At 40.3% G+C, this 12,474-nt stretch overlaps 1 protein-coding gene across 3 annotated transcripts in view; it reads right to left on the bottom strand.

Moving 5' to 3' along the window:
- Nucleotides 1–3,846, bottom strand: part of LOC150078471 (rho GTPase-activating protein 45-like) — a 492,654-nt gene extending 488,808 nt beyond the window's left edge. For all 3 annotated transcript variants that reach the window (XM_090385482.1, XM_090385485.1, XM_090385486.1), the window contains exon 1: nucleotides 3,580–3,846. The gene's annotated coding sequence lies outside the window, so the exon portion shown is untranslated. The remainder of the gene's footprint in view (nucleotides 1–3,579) is intronic.
- Nucleotides 3,847–12,474: the final 8,628 nt, after the last annotated feature.

Genomic DNA, 12,474 nt, shown 5'->3' with positions numbered 1-12,474 from the left:
ATTTCAGTATAATTGCATGGCTGTTGAAACTGTCCTGCATTACTTCTTTAACCAGTGATTCCATATTTTCCCTGGAACAAACATTAAGCTAACATGTCTGTAATTACTCACGTTGCCTTTTGATCCCCCTTTATGAATTGTGGATATATTCACACTTTTCCAGTCCATGGGGATTTCCCGAATGCAAGAATGCTCTCATAATTATGGCTAAGGGTTTGCTTACCTCCTTTGCTGTCTCCCTTAATATAATTGGATAGATTCCATCTGCCCCAGGTGCCTTTTTTATGTCCATCCACAACAATTTCTCCTCCACTTTCCTTTCAGTTATCAAAGTCATTTAGCTCCTCCTTAGAGTTTGATAAACTTTCGGCATCCGTACCCTAAAGAATTGCTCATGTGTGAATCTGGATGCAAAATACCTATTCAATTTGTCTGCAACCTGAGCAGGGTCATCAATAATTAACCTGTGAACTTCAAGTGGCTCAATGTGATTCAACCTCTTCCTTCTACTGTTAGTATATGCATAGAAGTCTTTGCTGTTTTTCTTTGTATTCTTTGCCACAGACTTGTCATAATCTGCCTTCTTTTGTGAGTTGATTACAAACTAATTTATATCTACCATAGGCTTCTGTGTCACCTGATAATTTATATGCCATGCACTTTTCTTCTTTGCCATGTGTTTCAATAGTTCATCTGATATCCATTTAGGTGTAAGCCTTGAACAGTATTTCTTTGTTGATATGAAAAGCCTAGTAGCTTCTTTAATTACTTCCCTGAATACTTCCCATTTAGAATTTGCTGTTGGCAACATCATCAGCTGGTCCCACTGCGCTGCAAAAAATCTGGGAGTAATTGTACAGTATAACATGAAATTCTTGAGCAGTGCAAGCAAGTTGCTAGATAGAATGGTCTTGTGAAAGGAAGGGGGAGTATTGTAAATGATATAGACAAACTTTGCAAGCAGGGACAAAGAGATGATTATTCCCTTGTATAAGGTAATGGTTAGATGGCCATCATGATATACAAGGTAATCTGGAATATTACATACAGGTTTGTAAACCTCACTAAACATACCAGATCTGTTGGAAAGGGTGCAGAGAAGAGCAACACGATTAGCTGAGGGTACAAAAGGATATTCTTATTAACTAAATGCTAATAGAACCTTTATCCTTTCTCAGATGAAAGGGTAACAAGTGGAAGGATCCCATTCAACACCAGATCACCGCGTAGGTGCCTAGTCTCCAGCCACTGCAATTTACAGAACTTAAGCCTCTCTTGGTAAGAGGATCCCTTCATTCCCCTCATCAATCTTGTTGCCCTTCTCTGTACACGCTCAAGTAAATCTACATCCTTCCTAAAATGAGGCCTCCAGACCTGTACGCAGTACTCAAGGCATGGCCTGACCATTGCCTTATACAGAGGGATAATCACCTCCTTTCCCTGCTAGCAAAATTCCTATATATCATTGACAAAACCCCATGACCTGCCTGCATTGCTAAGAAAACTTCACATCTGCCTGCACAATTACTCCCCGGTCTTTTTCATTTTCTACCACCTTAAGTGTAGTACCACACAGTTGGTACGTTTCTCTGGGGTTACTTCTACCCATATGCAGTCCTTTGCATTTGTCAAGGTTAAACTTCAGTTGCCACTTCTTAGCCCATCTGCCCAAATTATCTAGATCCTGTTGCAGTAGCACACTGCCATTACTGTCATTAACAACCCTGCCAACCTTTGCATCATCTGCAAACTTCAATATTAAGCCTGATATACCTTCATCAATATCATTGATAAATATACAAAACAACAGTGGACCCAACACAGAACCCTGTGGGACTCCACTAATAACATTAGTCCACGAAGAGCAGCACCCATTGATTACCACCCTCTGTCTTCTCCCACTTAACCATCCTTTTATCCATTGTAGCAACTTACCCTTAATACCATTCTGCTCCAATTTGTACAATAGTCTTCCATGCGCAACAGTGTCAAAAGCTTTCCTGAAATCCAAATATATGATATCAAAATTATTTTTTGCATCCATTTCCTTTGTAACCACATCATAATATCCTATCAAATTTGTCAGACAAGACTTTCCCTTAATAAACCCATGCTGTGTCTGAATTATTGCTGCAGTCTTGTCTAGATGATCCTGCAATGCATCTTTAACCAGTGACTCCATTATTTTACCCAGAACAGAAGAAGTTAAACTAACTGGTCTGTAATTACTCGTGTCACCCTTCGATCCCCCTTTGTGAACTGGGGAGACATTTGCACATCTCCAGTCCATGGGAACCTCCCCTGAGTCCAAGGATGCTCTCATAATTATGGCTAAGGGTTTGCTTAGTTGCTTTGCAACCTCCTTTAATATATACTTTAATAATAACAACAGTGATGTGTATCCATCACTGTTGTTAGGAACTTATGGACCTTTAAACTTTCAGTATTTAGCACACTGCAAATAAAAAAAATAAAAATCATTAACTGCAAAACACACCAACAATAAAAGAACACAGTAAAAAAATATATTCTTGTTTCTAAATTACTTTGCCTTCAGCAACTATGAGGAAACTTGATTGTTTAAGGCTTTAAATGGATTGAGCAAATTAAATGCTGATAGCAACCCCTCTCTCTCAGACAACACACATAAGGGAACATTAAATTGAAAAAAAAAAAAAAAAAAAAAAATGGTTGTAGGATAAATGTGTGTGAATTTGCTTTCAGCCAGTAAGAGTACTTGACTATTGGAACAGGCTTCCATCTGGTGTTACAGAAGTCAGTTGTCTGAATAAATTTCAGAATGCATTACCTGTTAGAGGGGAAGTTGGTGTCTTTTTTTTTTTTTTGCCAATGCTGTATAGGTTTGCTTCCTTGATGTTATGTTATTTGGTTTTTAGGAGCATTAGCAACTAAGGCCATATTGCTCCGGGATATGCGGTGGTCATTCCTTGACCTTTCCACATACTCCGTATTTGGTGGTGACGGGCTCGAACCCCGGTCTAATCAAGAAGCATGTGCTACGCACTGCTGCTCCTTCCCACCTGGCTACGGAGGCGCCCGGTTTGCTTCCTTGCATCATTTGCTAATACTGATACTAATGCTGGATTTAGGTAATTTGGGCTCTGCTGGACTAACAGTTCCAGTGAGCTTGGCCCTGGTGCAACCATGCCACTACACTTCATTAAATTGGTGAACTACCACCGGCTAAGTATAATTAAAATATCTTGGTTAAGCCAGTGTCTATGTACATCCAGGTCTCATCCACGTCTCTCACGCCTTTCAAACCAGACGCTATTGGAGTGTTTGATTTGAAAGGCAATCTACGAAAATCTCGATTATATCGATTTTGTGAACAATGTATTCCTGAATACATTGTTTTGCTTGATGTCACAGAAACTGGTATTACATGGAGTAAGATGCAGAGTATTTTTCTTACGCGAAAGTTAATTGACGATTTCAAATTTAAAAAAAAAAAAACATGTTATTTCAAATAATGTTTGTGGGTTCGCATCATCCACGCTACGTATGAAATTAGGAGCGTATGCTAAACAAATTAAAACTAGATACCAATCAGCTTACCAATTTGCATGTTGGGTCTTTGTGGGCACCTAATAATCATAATAACAACAGCTGATAACCGTATTAATTTTAATAAGTGCCAATAACACAGTTTTCTACATATAATCCAGCGGTGTTTACCAAAAAAAAGAAAAAAATAGATATTAAACAAATTTATAATCCTTCCTGAAATATAATACTATTTCAGATTATCTGCTAAAATACAGTTTTCATGCAAATCACAAAACGTCATCAACCAAAACACCCACATTCCCGACATTTCATTCATCACAGTATGCCCACACCTGACATTTTTTTAGAAGGCCACCTATTAGCGTCACGCGAAACCAAATCCTGTACATCCTGCGCTCCCTTAAGTTTTGAAATTGTGGAGATTATTATGTTTCAATAAAACTTAAAAATTACTTAATGGCGGATGGAAATGCAGATTATTCTGTTTTAATAGAACTTAATGGCAGAAGGCAAAATTAAGCAACATACAGCACTTTCTCGAAAACAAACGTCCCAGTTGTGATGGAGGTTTATATATCCCTAACGGCCGGATTAATCCATCCACTAATAAGGATATTCATTCTTAAACATAACAGGTACGTAGTGAATTGCCCAAAATGGTAAAATGGCATCGTTTTTATCATATCTCATATTGTAAATACCTTCACAACAAGTTGCCTGATATACCGCGAATAAGTAACGCTTCACTAGTGGAGAAGACCAGGGGTGGACAGAAGGGGCAATGTCTCCTTAACCAAAAATTTGAAATTAAAGAAACAGAACGCAGGAGGCGTTCTAAAAAAAAACAACTGAAAATTCTGGTCGCCATGCCCCCTTACGATGTTACCTGGAGCTGGTTGCCATGCCCCCCTTACCATGATAACTGGATACACCACTGGAGAAGACTATTGTTACTTATTCCAAGTGGATACCACCACCCAGACGACCTCTTCAATCCTGGTTAAAAATGTGTGGGATAACTCCATTACCCACTTGTCCCAATTAGACCTAGAAAAGCAAAAAAAAAAAAAGTAGAGGAAAGTTACAGTTGGAGAGGAAGAGGAAGAAGAAGAAGAAGCGGCAGAAACGGCATCGAAGAATGAGAGGGACAGTAACTCCTCGAATAGACAACGCTTCTCCATTAGGGAAGGCTGTTGTTGCCTATTCTCGGTAACTCCAGGCAGCATCAAGCTCCCAGAAGGCTGTTTGACCTCTCATCGGTGGGTGGGCAGGTATCCTTGTGTTGCAATAATTGACAACCCACTTATGAAGTTATACTTCATAAGTGGGTTGTCTGGTGTTGCAATAAGTGACAACCCACTAAGTGGGTTGCAATAAGTGACAACGCACTTATGAAGTATAACTTCATAAGTAACTTCATAAGTACGTTGTCACTTATTGCAACACCAGAGAGATTTCGGATGGTGTACACAAAAGTATAGACTGAAAAGATTTATGGCTAAATGTGGCAAGCAGTGTTGTCTCGGCACTATCGAAGCAACTAAAGGAGACAGGAACCATTACAAAAAGAGCTGGTCAAGGTCGCCCGAGGGTTACATCAACCAGACTGCTAACTGGCTCTAACACCAAGACAGAACACTACGGTGTACTCTTATCAAGTGTCTCTTGAGATTGCTGTGGCGACAAGTGAAAACATTTCCAATCGGACATTGTTAAGAAAGGCTTAAAAATTCAAGTGGGACACGAGCCGCTGGCTATGCAAGGAAGCCAGTGGTTCGTTCCCATTAACCTCAAACCACTGCAGAGCTCGTCGAAACTGGTGCCATGAACATGTAACTTGACCCCTGACAAAGAGGGTACAGTTCTTTTCTCTGAAGAGTCTAGTTTCAGCCTACATACAGATTCTAGACGTTATTTCATGCGGAGACAATAAGGAATGCGGTACCATCCCTTCAACAACAGAGAAAGTGACACTTAAGGTGGAGGCGGTGTTCTCGAGTGGGGCGGAATATGACCAACGGTCGTACATGTGTGCGATAGGGTTACCGTAACTGTGCAGAGTTACCGAGAACAGATCCACGATTCATATGTGCGACTTTTTAGGAGTGCGGTTGGCCCAGATTTTCTTTTCATGCACGACAACGCCACTGCACATAGAGCTCAAGTGGTGGAGAAATATCTTGAAACTGAAGACATCCATCGACTGCCGTGACCACCACGATCACCAGACTTAAACCCGATTGAACATGATCATGATTGAACAGACTTAAATCCGATTGAATTCATGTTCAATCGGATTTAAGTCTGGTGATTGTGCAAGTCTGGTGATCGTGCAATGCGACATCCTTGGGGATCGCATTGCGCGACGAGCTGGTAGAAGAATGAGATTTGTTGCCTCAGAATCTTATAGACGCCCTTATATCGAGCATAGTTCACCACTGACTGGACTGTTTAGTGATTGGACTGGATTATACGCCGTACTGATGTCGTGTAACCATATTTTCGAGCACCTTGTATCGACTTCTGTAATGTGACCTTTTTAGTAATTCATAGACTACCCCTATAAATGTCCCATATACCTGTGTGAAGATTCTCACCAAATTTGGTATGGTGGTGTTCCATAAAATATGGAACACCACCATACCAAATTTGGTATGGTGGTGTTCCATAAAATATGGAACACCACCATACCAAATTTGTCCCTCCTCATTGCAAACTGCACGAGTTACACTACGTTTTATACGTGTTCTGTTAATTTTGTCGAGCAGCGTATTACGTCTATATTCAAGAAAGGCGATAAAATTTATATTACAGCATGCATACCTATAAACAAACTGAAAACTTTGGCAAAGATAACAGAAGCTCTAAATTTATTATTGATTTAAAATAAATGTTCTTGTTTATACTCCGGCACGACAACCAGGTCAGTGGAGTTTGCAATAAATCATCAATACAAACGCTAATCGTATTTAGCAGTCACTGGCTTCAACCCAGGTCCACTCAAACATTCGGCTATGTCAGATTTAATTACTCGAATCACGGTTTTTTGCCAAGTAGCTCAACTATTACCGATCTATTAATCTAGGAACTGGACTTAAGGGAAGTGATGGGTAATAATAATAATCTACAAAGACATACAAAAGACTTGATTCAGTATCAACCTATTTGCTCATACAGAAATTGGAGTTAAATGGAATAATAGGATCTGCACTTATTTTGATAAAAAAAAAAGTTTTCATACTGAAACAATAGCCTAAGTAAAATAGTTGGAGGATTTTCCTCTACATTTGTTGTACAACGAGGAATACTTCAAGGATCGGTTTTGGGCCTTTTTTTATTCTGTATCTTCCTAAATGATATGCCCTCAACCTTATCTGATAATGAGACTAGATTTTTTAGTTATACATATGATGGAAAGATCTAGAGATATATCGCTTAGGTAATTGTACAAATTTGGAAAGATAATAACACATTACTTAATTGGATCGAAAATAATAATTTATATTTGAATTTGGAAAAATTTTCTTTTATCTCTTCTCAAATTACCACGAAACTATTATCTAGTTTCATCTGTATCAAATAAGATCCCTAACTATAAACAGAGTTACGCAACTATCTGCTCTCAGTGTAAGTTTAAATAGTCATACCAAATTTAACATTCATATATTACTGAACCTATCAAAAAAGCCGCCAGAGTATTGAGTCTAACTAAACGCATATTTAAGGAATTTCAGAAATTTTATTATAACTATGATTAAAATACGAGGGGTGATCATTTAATTCGCAGACTAGTGCAAAATTTTGTTTACCGTGTAAAATTTCCTTAACTACCCCATGGAGCTGCCCAAAAAAAAAAACAGACAATTGAAAGAATGAAAAAAAAAAAAGAAAAAGGTTTATCGAATACTTTTGCTATAAAAAAGAACTAATGATGATTCTCATAATTATACACTAATTGTGTCATCGATTTAAACTGCTCACACTATTTAAAAGGCGGAACCTTTTGGATTTATGCTTATTGAGGCTCTTACAGACATTCTCTCAGGTATGCCAAGCTGTGCTTGCTACCTAGAGTCTGAAACGTTGATGGAACTGATATTCTGGTGACACTCAAGTTAATTTCAGCGACCAAAATTGTCGCTAATTGTCGACCTAATTTCAGCAATTCGGGTCGGTCTGCGACAGCCAAATGGCTTGAACCTTCACGATGGTCGGACTGTTAGTAACCCTGGCTATAACGCCCATGTGAAAGTCCTAAAATACAACACCTAACATACTGGAGGTGACCACCCAGGTTTGGACCAACATAAGCAGAGGTCGAGATGTGGTCCACACACCACATGTAGGATTGCCACACCTCTGTGTTACCAGGAAATACCAGGTGGTCGATGACTCTTATCAACTGGTGCAATACCATCAGTTTGCTTATTGGAGGCTTGAAGCGCTGAAACCCATGTTTAATCTCCAGAGCAAAGTTCCAGCAACCCTCACATCTCTTCCATCATGCAATAAGATTGATGCCTTTTAAGGTGATGATGGACATAATGGAGAGATCCCATCGTCTTTACATTTCCGGCTCAGCTAGAGTATGATCTCTCTCCCTCTACTCTGCCAGATTGTGACTGGAGGGAGTCCTAGTAGTGGGTATGAAGGGGAAGGAGCAGTTATTGTCGAGGCCACTATGTCAAGGAGCTAGGTCTATTACTACCATGTGTATGCCATATCCAAAAATTTCAATACTTCACAGACCATGTCTCCCCACCTTTTCTTACTTCTGAATACACCATGAACTGTCGAAATAATAGAACAAACTTATTTGCGAAACGATCTAAACCTCCCAAACGCCTCCTCGTTCATTTCACAAATATACGTGGTCTCAGTTCTAATCTCAATGATGTCGATTTCTACTTACAGTCTGCCAAGCCATTTTTTTTATTTATTTATTTTTTTCTGACAGAATCCCAGTTATCGGTTGATTCATCTCAGTTGTTCGAATTATTCACTGTATGATTTTTTAGCTTCAAAGGTCGTACTTTTGCATATGTCTGTTCTGATATTCCCTGTCAGAGTATTAGTGATCTGAAATCTCCTCTTTTCGATCTTCTCTGGATTAAAATCTCTCTACCACATTCTATCAAATTCATCTGTTGCCGCTATCGTTCTCCTAATTCCCCTAATCACTTGGAACGCCTTGACTTCTTCTGTTTGAAACTTGACTTTTTCCAGTCCAACTCTCCTAATAGTGAGGTATTTTTCGTGGTGATTTTAATGTTCATAACTCCAGCTGGCTTCCATTTTCTAGTTACACGGACCCAGCTGGTCGAGATACTGAGGCTTTTGCAGTTTCTAATGACCTCGCGCAGATTATTCATTAACCTACCAGAATACCAGACAATCAGACAATTCTGACTACCCAGCCAACACGCTTGATCGTTTTCTCCCAAACAACCCTTCTAAGTACATGGTCGAGGTGAATGGTCCTCTAGGCACCTCATAGCACAAAATTTAGTGATGGGCTCTTCTCTAACGGAGCTTTTCTTTCGTGGGCATTCCCAATCTCATGTTGTTTGGCTGTACAAGAATGCAAAGTGGGACGATCTATAAAATTTCTTTTCTTCTTTTCCTTGGTCAGATTACTGTGTGAAATATTCTGATGTCAGCGTTTGCTCAGATCGTGTCAGTGAAATTATTCTTGTATGAATGAAATTCTTTATTCCACACTCCACCTTAAAATCTCTACCTTTATCTAAAGCTTGGTTTTTCAATAAATGTGCTAAAGCTGTTTGAGAGAAGAAAATTGCATATCGTAATAGGCTTATATCCAAATCTTCAGGTTCATTTTCTGCCTACACCAAATCTCGCATTGTAAAGCAGTTATTAATCAATCCAAGCTGGATTTCGAAGAGGCTAAGAGTAGAAAACTCGCTTCTTGTCCAAATGGCAGTCGAGCATGCTGGTCTCTTGCCAATGCTATTGGCCTCAACTTTTTTGCATCTCTGTTTCCACTTCTGTCAAAACCAGATGGTTCTATTGCCACTTCAGCTAAAGATAAAGCTGACCTGATAGCATCATAGTTTTCTTTTAACTCGTGTATTGATGACCTTGGTAAACCATCTTAATGCCAAGAAAATGCCTGGTCCTGATGCTATTTCTCCACTAATTCTCAAAACCTGTACTAGACAGCTTACTCCTGTTCTGTGTCACCGATTTACACTTCCTTATTCCATTAGTGTTTTCCCTTCTGCTTGGAAATTTGCTAATATCTTTCCATTGTACTTACTTCTATTCTTTCTAAAGTAACGAAGACATCTATTTTCCATCAATTCCTAAACTATCTAAAAACCTTCGTCTGATCAGTGATCGCCAATATGGATTCCGTCAGTGTCAATTCATTGGTGATATACTAACTTATGTTACTTACCTACGGACAAATTCAATGGAAAAGTTAGATGAAACTCAGGCAGTTTCTCTTGACATTTCAAAGGCTTTTGATTGTGTTCGGCGTAAATGTTTTCTAAATAAGCTTTCATTTTATGGTTTGCCTACTGCATTTTTAACTGTGTATTTAGTTTTGTCTCTGACCATTCACTGTGGGTGATGGTAACTGGCTCTCTCTCTTCTAACTTCTCCACTAATGCTGGTGTTCTCCAAGGTTCATTTCTTTCTCCCACTCTTTTCCTCTTGTATATTAATGATCTTCTTCCATTGACCGGGAATTCTATCCACAGTTTTGCCGATGAAGCACATTACTCCCATGATTTTACTCCCTGGGGCTAGTCCCCTCCCCACTCCTACCACTCTAGTGGGCTCCTCCCATGTGGCCTACCCCCTTTTGAATTTATACATTCTGAACCACCCTTCTTCGCTATTTCAGAATGTATAAATTCAAAAGGGGGTAGGCCACATGGAAGGAGCCCACTAGAGTGGTAGGAGTGGGGAGGGGACTAGCCCCAGGGAGTAAAATCATGGGAGTAATGTGCTTCATCAGCAAAACTGTGGATAGAATTCCCGGTCAATTTATACATTCTGAACCACCCTTCTTCGCTATTTCCCTGTTAACTGCACAATTTTTTCTTTTTTTTGTTTATATTTTATTTATTTATTTTTTACTTGGTCTCTATCCAGGAAGCTCAGGCGACCCTGACGGAGGCCAGCCAGAGAATGATGGGCAGCCTGGCTCCCTTCCCCGTGGCAGAGGCAGTCAATGTTGAGTTGACAAGAATCCCACTAGGGGGATTGTACAGCACGTATCTCCTAACAGGACATGGAGCGATCCGCCACAAATTACACCTTCTCGGACTCGAAAACAACCCAATGTGTGCATGTGGCTCTGTGGAGACCTGGGGACACCAGATGTATGACTGCGAATTTTATGAAGATCTTCGTGTTGAATTAATCATCCAAGTGCGCCTTAATCCCAAAAACCGGGAACACTACTTACTGGAAGATGAAGCCTCATATATAGCGTTCACCAAGTTTGCCCAGAACCTGTATGCTAGACGCTTGACCATTCCTTTGCCTGCAAACTTCGAATAGATGTGTCAAACAAAGCTTCTCAGAGACCCCCAACCAGATGTCAGGTTTGACTGCTTGATCCTTCATGCAAGACAAAACTGGAACTCTTATGAGAAGTGAGAAAACTCCACTTCCCAGAACATTGACTACCGGACGGGACAACAGTCCCATGAATGACTCCCAACTGTCACATTTTGCACAACCTGTTCAGCCAAACCAACATTGGATCGCGGGCCTCAAGTTTTTCTGGATGGTGCGGACCTGACCCTGCGGTCTGGTTTGCTCCCACCCATGCACACAGGCCACATTGGCAACCTGAGCCAGCTCTCTTGTCTGGCTCACTGTCTCACCTCTTCCTGGCAGGTGGGAAGGGGACAGTACACTGTCCCCTCCCCACCCTGCCACCCTATTTCTTCCCTCTGTTGGGGCATGGGCATGCCCCACTGTAAACTGGAGTTGCCTTCCCTTTCGGCTCCATATTTCTGTCTATTTGCCCCCCAGTCTTCAGCCTTCACCCCGCTCTATCTGATAGCAACGTGAACACGCCCCACACAATCTAAAATCACCAATCTAAATTAATTTTGCCCAACATTTTGGACTTCTAGCGCTCCCCGCGACGCGTACGCGATTTTTTTTTTTTTTTTTTAAGGTCCTAGCCACTGAAATCTTAGGAAATTAGGTGGCAGGACCTGCCAGAGTGAACTATATACTAGTGAGTACCTGGTCTGCCTCCACGGGACTAAAGTGGGACAACGTCGGGCCTCAGTAGGGGTCTGGCGGCTAAATAACCAGATGAACAACGGTACAAGGCATCAAATATATACAACGTCCATACACTTTTAAATCTCTGGCTTTTCCAGTCAACTGGTTCACCCACAATGTAAACTACGCGGAGATGGGGGAAACCCCTGGTGCCGCTTGACCCTAAACACACTTTACACTTTACCCCACTAGGGACTCCTTTTGGCCAAGTGGCCAGAACACAGCAACAGAACCCAACACTACTATATACAAAAAAAATATGTGTAGTGTGTGTTATATACAAACTACACATATTTCTGGCATTTACAAAGTTCTGTATACTATACAAGAGTACCTATGGCGCAGTTGTGGAAAACCACCGGTGGCGCCTTACTCAAACACCATGCCAATATAACGAGACAGCTGTATGTTAAGAGCCAAAATAACTAAGACTATGAAGTGCGAGTATATTATATCTTTAAATTGCATGTATAGTCTTTTTAGTTTACCTGTTTGTTGGCCGAAAAACCTGAGCTTACGGGAGAAAAACATCGTACAACCCTTGGGTTGTATGATTTTATCTTCCGCAATTTTCACAATGTGAAAAACACTGATAACCCTTCCTCGTATCATTGACGGGATTCGAATCTAAGCCTTTTCCAACCGATGTAGCATGGTTTATATAAT

This window comes from Mastigoproctus giganteus, chromosome 11 (genome assembly GCF_048544385.1).
Source record: "Mastigoproctus giganteus isolate SK-2022 chromosome 11, ASM4854438v1, whole genome shotgun sequence".
Lineage (NCBI taxonomy): Eukaryota > Metazoa > Arthropoda > Arachnida > Uropygi > Thelyphonidae > Mastigoproctus > Mastigoproctus giganteus.
The sequence above is the reverse complement of the archived record's forward strand: the minus strand, read 5'-3'. Positions and strand labels throughout refer to the sequence as shown.